At 39.7% G+C, this 12,475-nt stretch overlaps 1 pseudogene; it reads left to right on the top strand.

Moving 5' to 3' along the window:
- The first annotated feature begins 2,800 nt into the window (after positions 1-2,800).
- On the top strand, positions 2,801-4,011 carry LOC101659620 (annotated as a pseudogene).
- Positions 4,012-12,475: the final 8,464 nt, after the last annotated feature.

Genomic DNA, 12,475 nt, shown 5'->3' with positions numbered 1-12,475 from the left:
GAGAAAGTGTAGAGAGAGAGAAAGAGAGGATAAATCTTACATCAATAAAATGACTCATATAGTTGTAGAAGTAAGTTGTGAAGCCAATATGCAGTCAGGTTCCCAGTTGATGGGTCAGATGTTAAACTGGAAACTTCTCACACTATTACCTGAAAGGGCTACCAAACTTAAAATTGGCAGAAAGGCCATGGGCTGTGGTTGCAAAAGCAGTTGAATACAAGGGCGACAGGTTAGGCTTGAGGTTTCAGAGGTACATACATTAAAGTTTTGGCAGGTCAGATGGCAGGGTTCTGAGGACTTCCAGAATAGTCATACAATATGGAAAACCTTTGGTTCAAGCCCAGAAAACTGGAGATCAGAGAGCCAGATGCAGGATTCAGACTCAGCAAAAAAGCAGGCAATTTTTTTCTATGGTGTCTGCTTATATAGAAAGCAGCCCATATCCCCGAGGACTTCCTGTCATTGACTGCATCAGGGTTGTGGTCTAATGAAGGATAATGTATCACACTCTAATCTTCAATTGATTGTTTGCTCAGAATGCATTCCATTATAGTGTTAATTATATAAGCTTAGTTCACAACGTGGGGTATTATTAGATTTTAACTGCCAAAACATTATGAATACTAGTATAGTTAGATTGACACAAAAGCTAACTATCATAGTATATATGTATATATGTGTGAAGACAAGTAAACCAAGCTTCTGATGTGATTCTGGTGCTATTGATAGAACCATAACATGGAATTCTAGGTTTATATTTTATGTTAAATGACTTTATAAATGTGAGAACTATGATGTTCTATATATTCATTTTCTTATATCTAAAATTAAAAATTATATTACATTGACTAAACTACAGAGAAACATAACTCAGTTGATAGAAAATAATTCAGCCTAGAAAACAAGTCAAAGCTATTTGCCAAATATTAATAACCTAAGGCTAGATGTCAGAGTTTTATTTACTATCTCCTAAAAGAACAAGCCATTCTCTTGTGGGCCTTTCCCACCAATCTGCAGCTATTAAATACAAGTAATAAATGTGAATATGTACCAAAGCACAAAATAGAATTAGTAATCAAATTAGTTTCACTTGCACACATAGCATATTTTCAAATGCCTTTAATTCTATTAGAAACATTTGAAAGGACATTTTCCATTGGCATGAATGTACCTTCCGGATGTAGACAACTGAAATTAAATTCCTGCGATGGGACAAACTCTCTCCTGACTAGATGGAGGAGGGTAACACAACCCTAATTGAAATGGGTTTGACTTGTAATTCTTTATACTCAAAGGATGAAACTGACAGAATGTGAATTCTAGCTTAATGATACTGCCCTTTTGACATGAAAAAATAGTATGATCAAAGGAAAAATGAATGGTTTCTGAAGTTTTCACCAAAAATTGAGTGACGTACACAATATAGATATCCTGGCTATAGTCTTTTCACTTCCATTAGATAACTTTTTACCAGAAAGATCTGGATAAGAGAAGGGGGGGGGGGGAAATCTGTTATGATGATATAATTTATTTTCATATAATAATGAAGGTCAATTGTGATTGTAAGAACTTGAAACTCTAACATGGAATTTGGTAATTTTGCAATGCTGCTGTTTTTAAATAATCCATCTCAGAAGCATAAGCAGGGGAGATTTTACCAGAAGTACAAATAACTTTACTAACTTTACTTTAGGAAGAAGAGCTAGAGGTGGACTGGCCCTTTTGGACCCTGAAATCCCTGTCCATTGGAACTCCTCGTTGCAGGGATAAACATTTATGACACTACAGAAGCAATGATTGAATGGCAGAGGAGAGGCGGCAGTGAAACCAGAACTAGAGTGTGAAGTGGTAAGAGTCACAGCCCACAGGAAAACCAAAGATCAGTGCCTTTGGGCAGGAGAGTCACAGAAGGAATGGTTCAAACTGAAGGAACTTAAAAATCAAATATCTAGTAGCATTCTGGAAAGATTCTATGGTCAAAATATTGAAGGATGCAGGAAGCATCAAAAGTGAATGAAAATAAAACGTAGCGCCACTGTCCCAAAAAACTGAGCCACCTTTCAAACATTTCAAGAGGTAGCATATGATCAAGATCAAGCTGCATTGATAGAATGAGCCAAAAACAAAAGCTCTAGGAATTGATAGAAATGACAATGGAAATGTTTCAAGAAACTGATAAAACTGGAAGCACTCAATGGTACATGCCAGGAAATTTAGAAGAAAGCTACCTAACCAACTGATGAGAAGATATTTGTTTTCATTCCAAAGAAAAGTGACCCAAGAGATGGTTCAAATTATAGAACAATATCATTGATATCACATGCAAATAAATTTTGCTGGATATTATCCAGAAATAGCTGCCACGGTTCGTTTACAGGGATTCAGAAGAGGATAGGGAGCGAGAGATATCATTGCTGACCACAGATGCATCTTGGCAGAATACCATAAAGATGCTTACTTGGTTTTATTGACTCTGGAAAGGCATGTGATTTGCGAATCATAACAAATTTTGGACAGTATTAAGAAAAGTAGGAGGTGGCCAGGGAATGACCCCGCCTGGGTTGGGCGGGAACCGAAGTGGTGGGGGTGGTGGCTGGGGATGGTGAGCAGGGCCTGGGGCTGCCCCTCCCTGGAGGCGGCCTAGAGCAGCCTCAGCCTAGGGCGGGGCAGGAATTGTGGGAGGCACCTCAGTGAAGAAATGGACCAGGGTGTCTAAGCGTGGAATCTTGCTAACCATCACTCCCAGTTCTCCTTGGTAAGGGAGCGAGATAGGGTCAGCGGGGAAGGAAAAGAGGTCAACATGAAACTAAAACAGCGAGTCGTGCTGTTAGCAATTCTCCTTGTCATCTGTATCTTCATTAAAGTTTTCCTGATTGACAACTTAGATACATCAGCTGCCAATCGGGAGGACGGGAGGGCTTTTCACCGAATGATAGCTGGCTTCTGGGTAGAGCTGGAGCCCAAGCTGGACCACACCTTGCAGTCTCCCTGGGAGATTGCCGCCCAGTGGGTGGTTCCCCGGGAAGAGACACCAGAACTGGGGCCTGTCATGCACGCCATGGCCACCAAGAAAATCATTAAAGCTGAGGTAGGCTATCAAGGCAACCCGCTGAAAGCCTTACTGATACTTGAAGGAGGACAGAAAGTTGTCTTCAAACCTAACTGGCACAGCCTAGACTACGTGGTAGAAGGGGAACCGCATGCTGGTTATGATAGACAACGCGGAGGTAGCCTCCTTCCACCTGGATAGGGTTCTGGGTTTCCGCAGAACCCCCTTGGTGGTTGGCAGATTCGTTAATCTGCAGACAGCGATCAAGCCTGTGGCCATGGAGCAGCTGTTGAGGACCTCCTAACCATAGGACACAGTACTTGTTTCTATGGGAAATGTTATTACTGCTGGGAGACAGGGCCAGCGTGTGCCGATGGAGACATGATGGAGGGAGCCGTCACGCTCTGGCTCTCTGACTTGTGGCCTCTGCAGAAGCACAGACACCCCTGGGGCAGGACTTACCGAGAGGGCAAACGGACCAGGTGGGAGTATGACCAGAGCTGCTATGACGCTGTGAAGAAAACACCCCCCTGTGACTCGGGCCCAAGCCTCCTGGACATCATCGACACAGCTGTCTTTGACTACCTGATTGCCAACGCTGACCGCCATCATTACCAGCTTCCAGGATGATGAAGGCGCCAGCATGCTCATCCTTCTCGATAATGCCAAAATCTTGGGGAGCCCCTCGCTGGGTGAGAGAAGCAATCTCGTCCCTCTCTATCAGTGTTGCATCATTCGGGTCTCCATCTGGAACAGACTGAACTACCTAAAGAACGGGGTGCTGAGTCCGCCTTAAAATCGGCCAGGGCCCCGACCCCATCGCCCCCAAGCTCTCTGAGCTGCTCTTGGACGCAGTGGAGCAGCAGCTGCTGAGTGTCCAGGCCACTGTGAAGCGGTGCACAGACCAGTTTGGGGGCAATGCTGTGCTTGTGGAGGACAGGATGTCCCTGTCCCACCTGTAACTCTGAATGCAGAATGCCCGAGACTTCTTACAAAGATAGAGAAACAGCACAATCCATTCATTCCAAATGGTAGCCTGTGGACTGGAGCTGGCCGGCAGAAAGTTCTGAGGACAGGAGGCGGGGCAACCTTGGCTGTCTGGGGCTTTCTGCAGCAGAGACTACACAGGTCAGGCCTCAGAGACGGTCAGGTGGCATCACCTGCTGTCCATAGAGGTTGGCTTTCCGGTGCCTCGGGGTTCACAGAGGTGGGACATTGGGACAGGTGGTTGGGAGATCGGTTCTGCAGTGTGTTTTGAGTTGAAGCTTCCAATCCTTTCTCCACACTTGTGGATTTTCTGAAAACACTTTGCAATCTCTCATGTCCTTGTTTACCGGGATGAGTCAAATTGGAACGCTTACTGCCTCCTAAGGAGTGGCAGCAAATAAAGTCTTGTATTCTATTGAAAAAGAAGAAAAGTTATAGCTACATTATATTTCATTGTCTTCATCAGGTGTCTGCACATGTATCAAGAGGCAGTTGTGCAAACAGACCATGGGACTACTGCCATGTTCAAAATGAAGAACGATGTCTGTTAAGGTTGGAGCTTCTCACCATGTTCAATCTGTGTTGAGCAAATAATGAGGGAAGCTGTACTGAAGGAAGAAAAATGTAGTATCAGAATTGGAAGAAGGCTTATTAATAATCTGTAATAAAAAGATGGCACAGCTTGCTTGCTGATGTGAACACTTGCTAATGGAGGTCAAGGATTGTAGCCCTCAGTATGAATTATCTTTCAATGTAAAACCAAAATCCTCACAACAGGCCCAATAGGCAACATCACGATAAATGGAGAAAAAAATTGAAGTGGTCAAGGATTTGTCTTGCTTGTATCCACAATCATTGCTCATGGAAGCATCATTCAAGATATCAAATAAGACTGCGGTGGGTAAATTTGCTGCATAAGATCTCTTCACAATGTTGAAAAGCAGGGATGTTTTTAAAATGTTGAAAAGCAGGCATGCTTTTCTGAGAACTAAGGTGTGCTTGATGGAAGCCATGGTATTCTCAGTCATCTCATGTGTCACGAGCAGCATGATCAATCAGCACTTAATGCTCTTTGACATTCTTGAAGGCTCTTTTTATTCACTTCAGACACACCTCAAACAATCTAACAATCTTAAAGTCAACTTAAGTCATTAGCTATAAGGGTAACACAAGATTAATTCAGCATCATTTCAATTGCTGCTCCTTAGTCCTGTTAGGCATTGCCTTCATCAGTGTACTCTCCCGGGTACAGTTGGAGAGAGCAGGAGCTGATGTCTCCTCCTTTGTTCCTAGCTGTCTGAGTTCAATCTTTCTACCTGGGCCTTTTATAGACGGCCTGCCTTGCTGGCTCTTTGAGGTCATTCTGGCATTTGGCCAAGGTCTTATCAGGGTTCCCCAGATGTGTCTAGGAGCTTCTAGGTGCTGCCCTGGTAGGTGGTTTACTTCTTTTCAGTGAGTCTGTAGTGATTCAGCATTTCTTACTGAGCTTTTAGGCTCTCTCAAAATGAAGTCACTTGATACATAGGTGGTATATAATTTAGCATCTTGCAATGAAGTTCCATGTCTTGCAAAGCTGTTCCATGTCTTGTAAGGTAGTTTTAACATGCTCTCATCACAACTGCATACTACAGGCTATTAATAAAATATATTGTTGTTGCTAGATTCCATCTAGTTGGTTCCAACCCTTATCGACTCTATGCACAACAGAGTAAACTGTAGCATACTTTAATTCAAATATATCTAATGGACTATCAAGAGTAATGAATGAAATTTATGAGCCTTGTAATTCCCTTAGACTTATACTCTTATACCTGTAAGGAAGAATATAGAAATCGGTATGTTGCTTATGTCAAATAGTAGTTCTCTGTTAGCTTTATGAGTTTAAATGAAAGAAGTGTAGTAAGAGACCTTTGGAAAGAAACTATGGAAAGCTTTTATTGAGAAAAATACCATAAGAAACTATGATTAATTTTATTGTTCTGCATTTGCTGCCTATAAGAGTGACTGTTTTATTGCCCTCGGCTAAATGACCATGGCCTAAGTCAACTCTTCCCAGTCCAAGTTTATAGAATATGAAGTGTAGGGTCAGTGATAATTTTTAAAAAAATTATCCATGAGTCTTTCACATTTCTCCATCTTATGAATGGAGTCATTGAACATGTTTGTTCTCGAATCTCTATTTTTATGAATGTTTGCACAAAAAACATCTTTACAAGATAAGGATATTACAACTCCTTGAAGCAAATGAGAAGTTGGCTTACATTCTAGGAAATTAGACATACTCTCCTTTTTACAGCTAGTCTTGTATTCTGAGCTCTCTAGAGTAAAATCCAAGTATACTTCCTGAATTTTGCCACCCACTACGGACATTATCTGGCCCACTTTGAATTTCCATAAACCATTGGGTCTTAAGGAAAGTCCTGATAAATTGACTGCTGCTATAATTGTGAATAATATTGTAAATAATAAACTAGTCTTTACCTGTGTGTCAGATGTCTCCTGTCTTCTACCTATGCTCCTACCTATGCTTATGGGACTTCCTCATATTAATTTGTATCTGCAGAATAGGCCAAATCTCAGACCTTGACTGTTCTGGAAGAAGGAAACCACCTTTGTTTTTATTTCACATATCACTTCCATGTTAACTCTGTCAACCCTATGTTCCCTTCCTCACTCATGGGTTAACAATTACATGTAAGGTTTGACTAGGAATCGCTCTCTTTTTTATTTTCCTTAGAGTACTTATGGTTTCTTTGGGTGTGCATAATCTTTTAACCAAACCATGCCTGGGCCAAAATGTGGGTATGATTGATATTTGCACAATTTCTTTGAGGACACAAGAGTAGATAACTTCTAAGATAGTGGTAATTTTTTACTTGCCTTTCTGTCTTTAGATAAGTAGGTTTAGAAATAAATGATTCTCATCAACCTGACCCCATTCCTGCACTTTTTAATAGTATAACTTTGTTTCCTGAAAATGAATAGACAAATACCAAATTATTGTTGCTAGGTTCCATCCAGTCAGGTCTGATTCATAGTGACCCCATGTACAAAAAAGTGAATCACCATCTGGTCCTGAACCATCAGTTATTCTTATGATTTATACCATTGCTTCGGTCACTGTGTCAGTTCATCTTGTCACGGCTTTTCAGTACCAAACATGAAGTCCTTTGAAAGGGGATAATCTCTCTTCATAACATGTCCAATGCTCATAAGAAAGGAAAGTTTCATCACCCTTTATTGTAAGGAGCACTCTGGTTCTGCTTCTTCCAAGACAGATTTATTTGCTTGTAATAGTGATCAGTTAGTTATAAAGAAAATGTTCTAAAACTCATTGCGGTGATGATTGTACAACTCTTCTTGGTGGTATTGAACTGTTGAATGGTATGATATGTGTATTATATTCCCAAAAAAGCTACTTAAAATTAAAACCCTATAGAGCACAGCTCTATGCTGAGACACATAGGTTCTTATAGTTCAATAAGAACTGATGAGAGAGAAGAGGAAGATGGAGAGTCTTGTTCAGGTATCATCATGGGAGTCCTGAGAAGGGAGAGACAGTGAGGCAGTGGCAGAGGCAGATGGAAAAGAAGAAAAAAAAAGATTTGTTTGTTCTTTGGCAGTGCATGGTACTTTAAATATTCTTCACCGATAACATAATTCAAATGGATGGATTCTTCTTTGGTTAACTTTATTCAATATCCACTTTCACATACATATGGCATATTGATGAGAGCGTGTTAGAACTACTTTACAAGATGTGGAACTTCGTTGCAAGATGCTGAATTACATACCACCTATGAACATAAGTGACTTCATTTTGAGAGAGCCTAAAAGTCCAGTAAGAAATGCTGAATTACTGCAGACTCACTGAAATGAAGTAAACCACCTACCAGGGAGGCACCTAGCAGCTCCCCAGACACATCTGGGGAACCCTGATAAGACCTTGGCCGAATGCTGGAATGTCCTCAAAGAGCCAGCAAGGCAGCCTATAAAAGGCCCAGGTATAAAGACTGAACTCAGAGAGCTAGGAACCAAGGAGGAGACATCACCTCCTGCTCTCTCCTACCCTACCTGGGTGAGACACCGATGAAGGCAATGCCTAATAGCACTAAGGGCCAGTAACTGGTACGATGCTGAAGTAATCTTGTGTTAGCCTTGGAGTTAATGCCTTAAGTTAATTTTAAGATGGTTAGATTGTTTGATGTGTGTTTGCAGTGAATAAACCGAGCATTTAAAAATGTCAAAGAGCCTTAAGTAATTATTGATCGTGCTACTTGTGACGAGGTGACACAACCTTGTGTGCTGAGAGCGAGGCACTTGCCAATGAAGATCAAGGATGGTAACCTTCATTATTGGTGACAACTCAATGCAAAGAAAACTAAAATCCTCACAACTAGATTAATAGATAACATCAGGAAAAATGGAGAAAAAGTTGAAGTTATCAAGGATTTTTCCTCACTTTGACCCACAATCCATGTTTGTGGAAGCATCAGTCAGAAGATCAAAAGAAGCATTGCGTTGGGTAAATTTCCTGCACAATACCTCTTTAAAATGTTGAAAAGCGTGGGTGTTACTGTGAGGACTAAGGTGTACCTGACACAAGCAATGGTATTTCAATCACCTCATATGAAAGTGAAAGTTTCCCTTTGAATAAGGAAGACTGAAGGAGACTTGATGCATTTGGGAACTACCATGGAAACGTCGTAGCTATATGCACAAGTACAGCTAGAATGTTCCCTAGAGGTAAGGCTACCAAGACTTCATGTTACATACTTTGGTCTCGTTGTCCGGAGACACCAGTCCTTGAGAAGGAGGGGCAGTGAAAAAGAGGAAAGCTCTATAAAGAGGAGAGTTATAAAAGTCCGTTTTTCAAAGAGATGGATTGACACAATGGCTGCAACAATGGGTGGACTCAAGCAGAGGAACAATTGTGAGGTTGGGCCAAGACCTCACAGTGTTTTGCTCCATTGTACATAGGATTTTCATAGGTCAGAACTGACCCTCTGGGACCTAACTGCAAGGACATAATTTATTCCACATACAAATGAAATAAAACTGTGTTCTCACCTCTGCCATGTGAGTAAATTCTCAGGTAAGATTTCTCACTTGGCCCTTTCCTCATTGTCACTTAAGAACCACTGTCTAAGGTGATGTGTCCCAGACCTCCCCGGAGGCCACTTTACTTTTGTTGACTTTGTATAAACAATTTTACAAAAAAAAAATTAAGAAAAACAGTAGACTTCAAAAATATAACAAACTGAATAACTTAGAAATAAAGCTTTCCGTGTCCAAAATAAGATACAAAGCCTTCAATATATTTAATGTTATTATGTTTAGACAAGCCATTCTTTCGTATGCCTGAATTTGAATGGCTGGCTGAATGTAAGAGTTTTATCTGAGTCATCAGAAGAAAAACTATCCAAGTAAAATCTTTAATACCATAAATAATACTGATTAGCATGGCATAATAGCAACTGACAGCTGATTCCCAGTTGCATACATAAAAAATATAATACACCAAGGAAATTTGAGCCATAAGCTTTCATTGCTATACTATCAAAGCTTCATTAATAGTGTGAGTAGGCTTACAAAAGTCTGTCCTGTTGCATATGATAAGACTACAACAACCAATGGTATGGAGTTCTGAAAATTTTTTTCAATTACAATGACATATATTTAAGTAATGAAGTAGGTAGAACTATATTTTCACAACCCTGGTCCTAAAATAGTATTGTTTTGAAATATTCTTTTGAATTCACTGGGTTCAAAATTAGTAAATAGAAGAGCTATAAAAAGTCTGTTTTTCCTTGAATACTTGAAGTCAAAGATTTTTTATTTCATGATCAATTTACATGTTTATTATTAAAGCTTATGAATATTCATTATGTCCAGAACATCTCAGTATTACTCTATGATGACTCACATAGCAGTTTCACTATTGTGGGGAACACAAGATTGTAAAATTTACAGGTACATTTTGTCATTTTTAAAAACCTGACATAAAAATATGTTGCCTACATAAGGTATAGAGAAACAGTTAAACTTTGATTCATTAGACAGTGGCAGAAAACACTTACTATGCTTTTGAATTTATTTAATATTGTATGTTCAATTATAATGCTTTATATTTTTAAGGAAAATATAGTGTTCAATATTGTGAAACTGAAAAAGAGCAAATTTATTTCTGCAAGAAAATTATTAGATGCGTTCTATAAGGTTGAGTGAAAATGTAATTGCTGCTAGGGACCAGTTCATGTCAGGGGTTACAGCACTGTGTGGGAAAATGGAATGAAAAGATAGCAGGCTATTTCCACCATATTGAAAACATATTTCTACAAATAATTTGAAACCCCCTTACGCATATCAAACTGAAACCCACTGTCACTGAATCAATGCAAACTCACAGCAAGCCTGCAAGCCAGAGTGGAAACACTCGGTGAGCTTTCTTTCAGACGCTATTCTTTAAACAAGCCCACAGACTCCTCTCTCCCCAGAGCGGCTGGGAAGTTCAGATGCCTCCGTTCCATTTGCAGTGCAGGGACTAACCCACTGTGCCACAGGCTTTCTCAGTGCAGGGACTAACCCACTGTGCCACAGGCTTCCTCAGTGCAGGGACTAACCCACTGTGCCACAGGCTTCCTCAGTGCAGGGACTAACCCACTGTGCCACAGGGTTCCTTGTTCATCCAGACGCAGATTGATTCGAACCAAGGCATGTTGATATATGCCTGCAATCGATGACTGGCTGCAGAGCAATTCTTTCAGGAATACACTTATCTTCAGGTCCTTAGTATGCCTTTAAAAGAAAGGAAAAGAACAATTTCTAATCAAAACAATGGTTTCCAAAAGGATCTGCTGGGCCAGGTGAATTGAAGGCAAAGAGGTCAGCTCAGAAAGTTATGAAGACTGTTTAGGGGGATTCCAAAGGAGTGTGTTTGACATGTTTTCCCAAAAGATGAAAGTCTATCACAAGGGCTCATTATAAAGAAGTTGTACGAAATTGAAAACTGCACTGGTGAAGAAAAAAAAAAAAGGCAGAAAATTTGCTCCGAGGTGTTTTCTTTTTTCTATTTTAAAAATGTACCAGCTCATTCTTCAAGGGCAGCAAGGGCTGGATTCAAGAATTTCACTGGGAAAATTTATCCAATTGACTCCACTTCCCTGATCTTGCCCCTTTCGGACTTCTCTTTATTCACAAACCTTAAAGAACATTTAAAAGGTACTTGGTGTGATTCCCTTGAGGGTGTTAAAGTGCTATATGGATGCAGTATTAATCAAAGTCCACAGATTTCCTCGAGGGGGATTTAGAAAGACAGCAACAGCTCTTTCAGGATTTTCTAGAGCTAGGTGGCGTAATTGTTGAGAAATAATATTTTCACATTTTGAATTTTTATTTAATAAAATTTTTTTTATTGTTCTGGTAATGCTTTCTTATTTATCCTTCTATAAATAAAAGGAGTCTTCTAAAATTTGAACTACTGTAAGTTCTATACATGTCTAGTTTAGTTTACCTCTTTCTGTAATCATTCTAAACCACAGGGGAAAAAATAAAATAAAATATTTTAGGTGGCACATAGCTAAGTTCTGGGCTGTCAACAAAAATACTTCAAACTACCCAATAGCTCAGTGAAAAAAGGTTGGGCAATCTAGTTTCATAAACATCACAGCCAAGAAAACCTATGAAGAAGTTCTACTCTGTCAAGCGGTTTTCTATGAGTAAGACGTTGTGTAAAGGCACTCAACAACAGACAGGACTTTCTACTGCAGTGAAATCACAGTCCCAGAAACTCACAGGGGCAGTTCTACATTGTCCTATAAGATCACCATGCCTTGACATTGACTCAAAGGCAGTGAGTTTTGTTTTGAGCAGCAGGTCATGTTTCCTTTCGAGAATTGTTCTAAACCTTAAAATTCACAGGAAAATGTAACAGTACTTGGCAAATATGACAGAATTATTTCAGAGTAAGTCTTTCCATGTTTAATATGAAGAATCACATTTATTTTTATTCCTTCCTAAAATATTTCTAAAGTAAAATTGAACAATACATTATCAAACCATAAAGATAATGAAAATAGATTATACAACTATTGACTAGAAGGTAGAAAAATTAAAGAGATATAGTAATATACATGTAGACTGAAATCTAGATGCCTACTGCAAGGTGAAAATAGAAAAATTCTAATAGCAAACAATGCAAACTAATGTTATAGAACCATAGAAAGCATCAGGAATTGGTGATACCTGGAATTGCTATTGGGTAGGATACTGGGTTTGTCTAAACATAAGCATGGTTGGTATTGGTAGAAAAAGGAATTTGAAGATAAGTTATATCTCATCTACCAGACCATATAGCTATATAGGGATGAGTCTGGCCTTTCTTACTACCATCAAAAATAGGAAGCAGAGAAGAGAGTGGAAATAGGGAGTATTCAGAAA

The sequence above is a fragment of the Echinops telfairi genome, unplaced genomic scaffold (assembly GCF_000313985.2).
Source record: "Echinops telfairi isolate 266 unplaced genomic scaffold, ASM31398v2 ScPeMD7_7469;HRSCAF=8507_1, whole genome shotgun sequence".
NCBI classification, from domain to species: Eukaryota; Metazoa; Chordata; class Mammalia; order Afrosoricida; family Tenrecidae; genus Echinops; species Echinops telfairi.
Note: the sequence above shows the minus strand (reverse complement) of the source record. Positions and strands in the feature narration are given on the sequence as shown.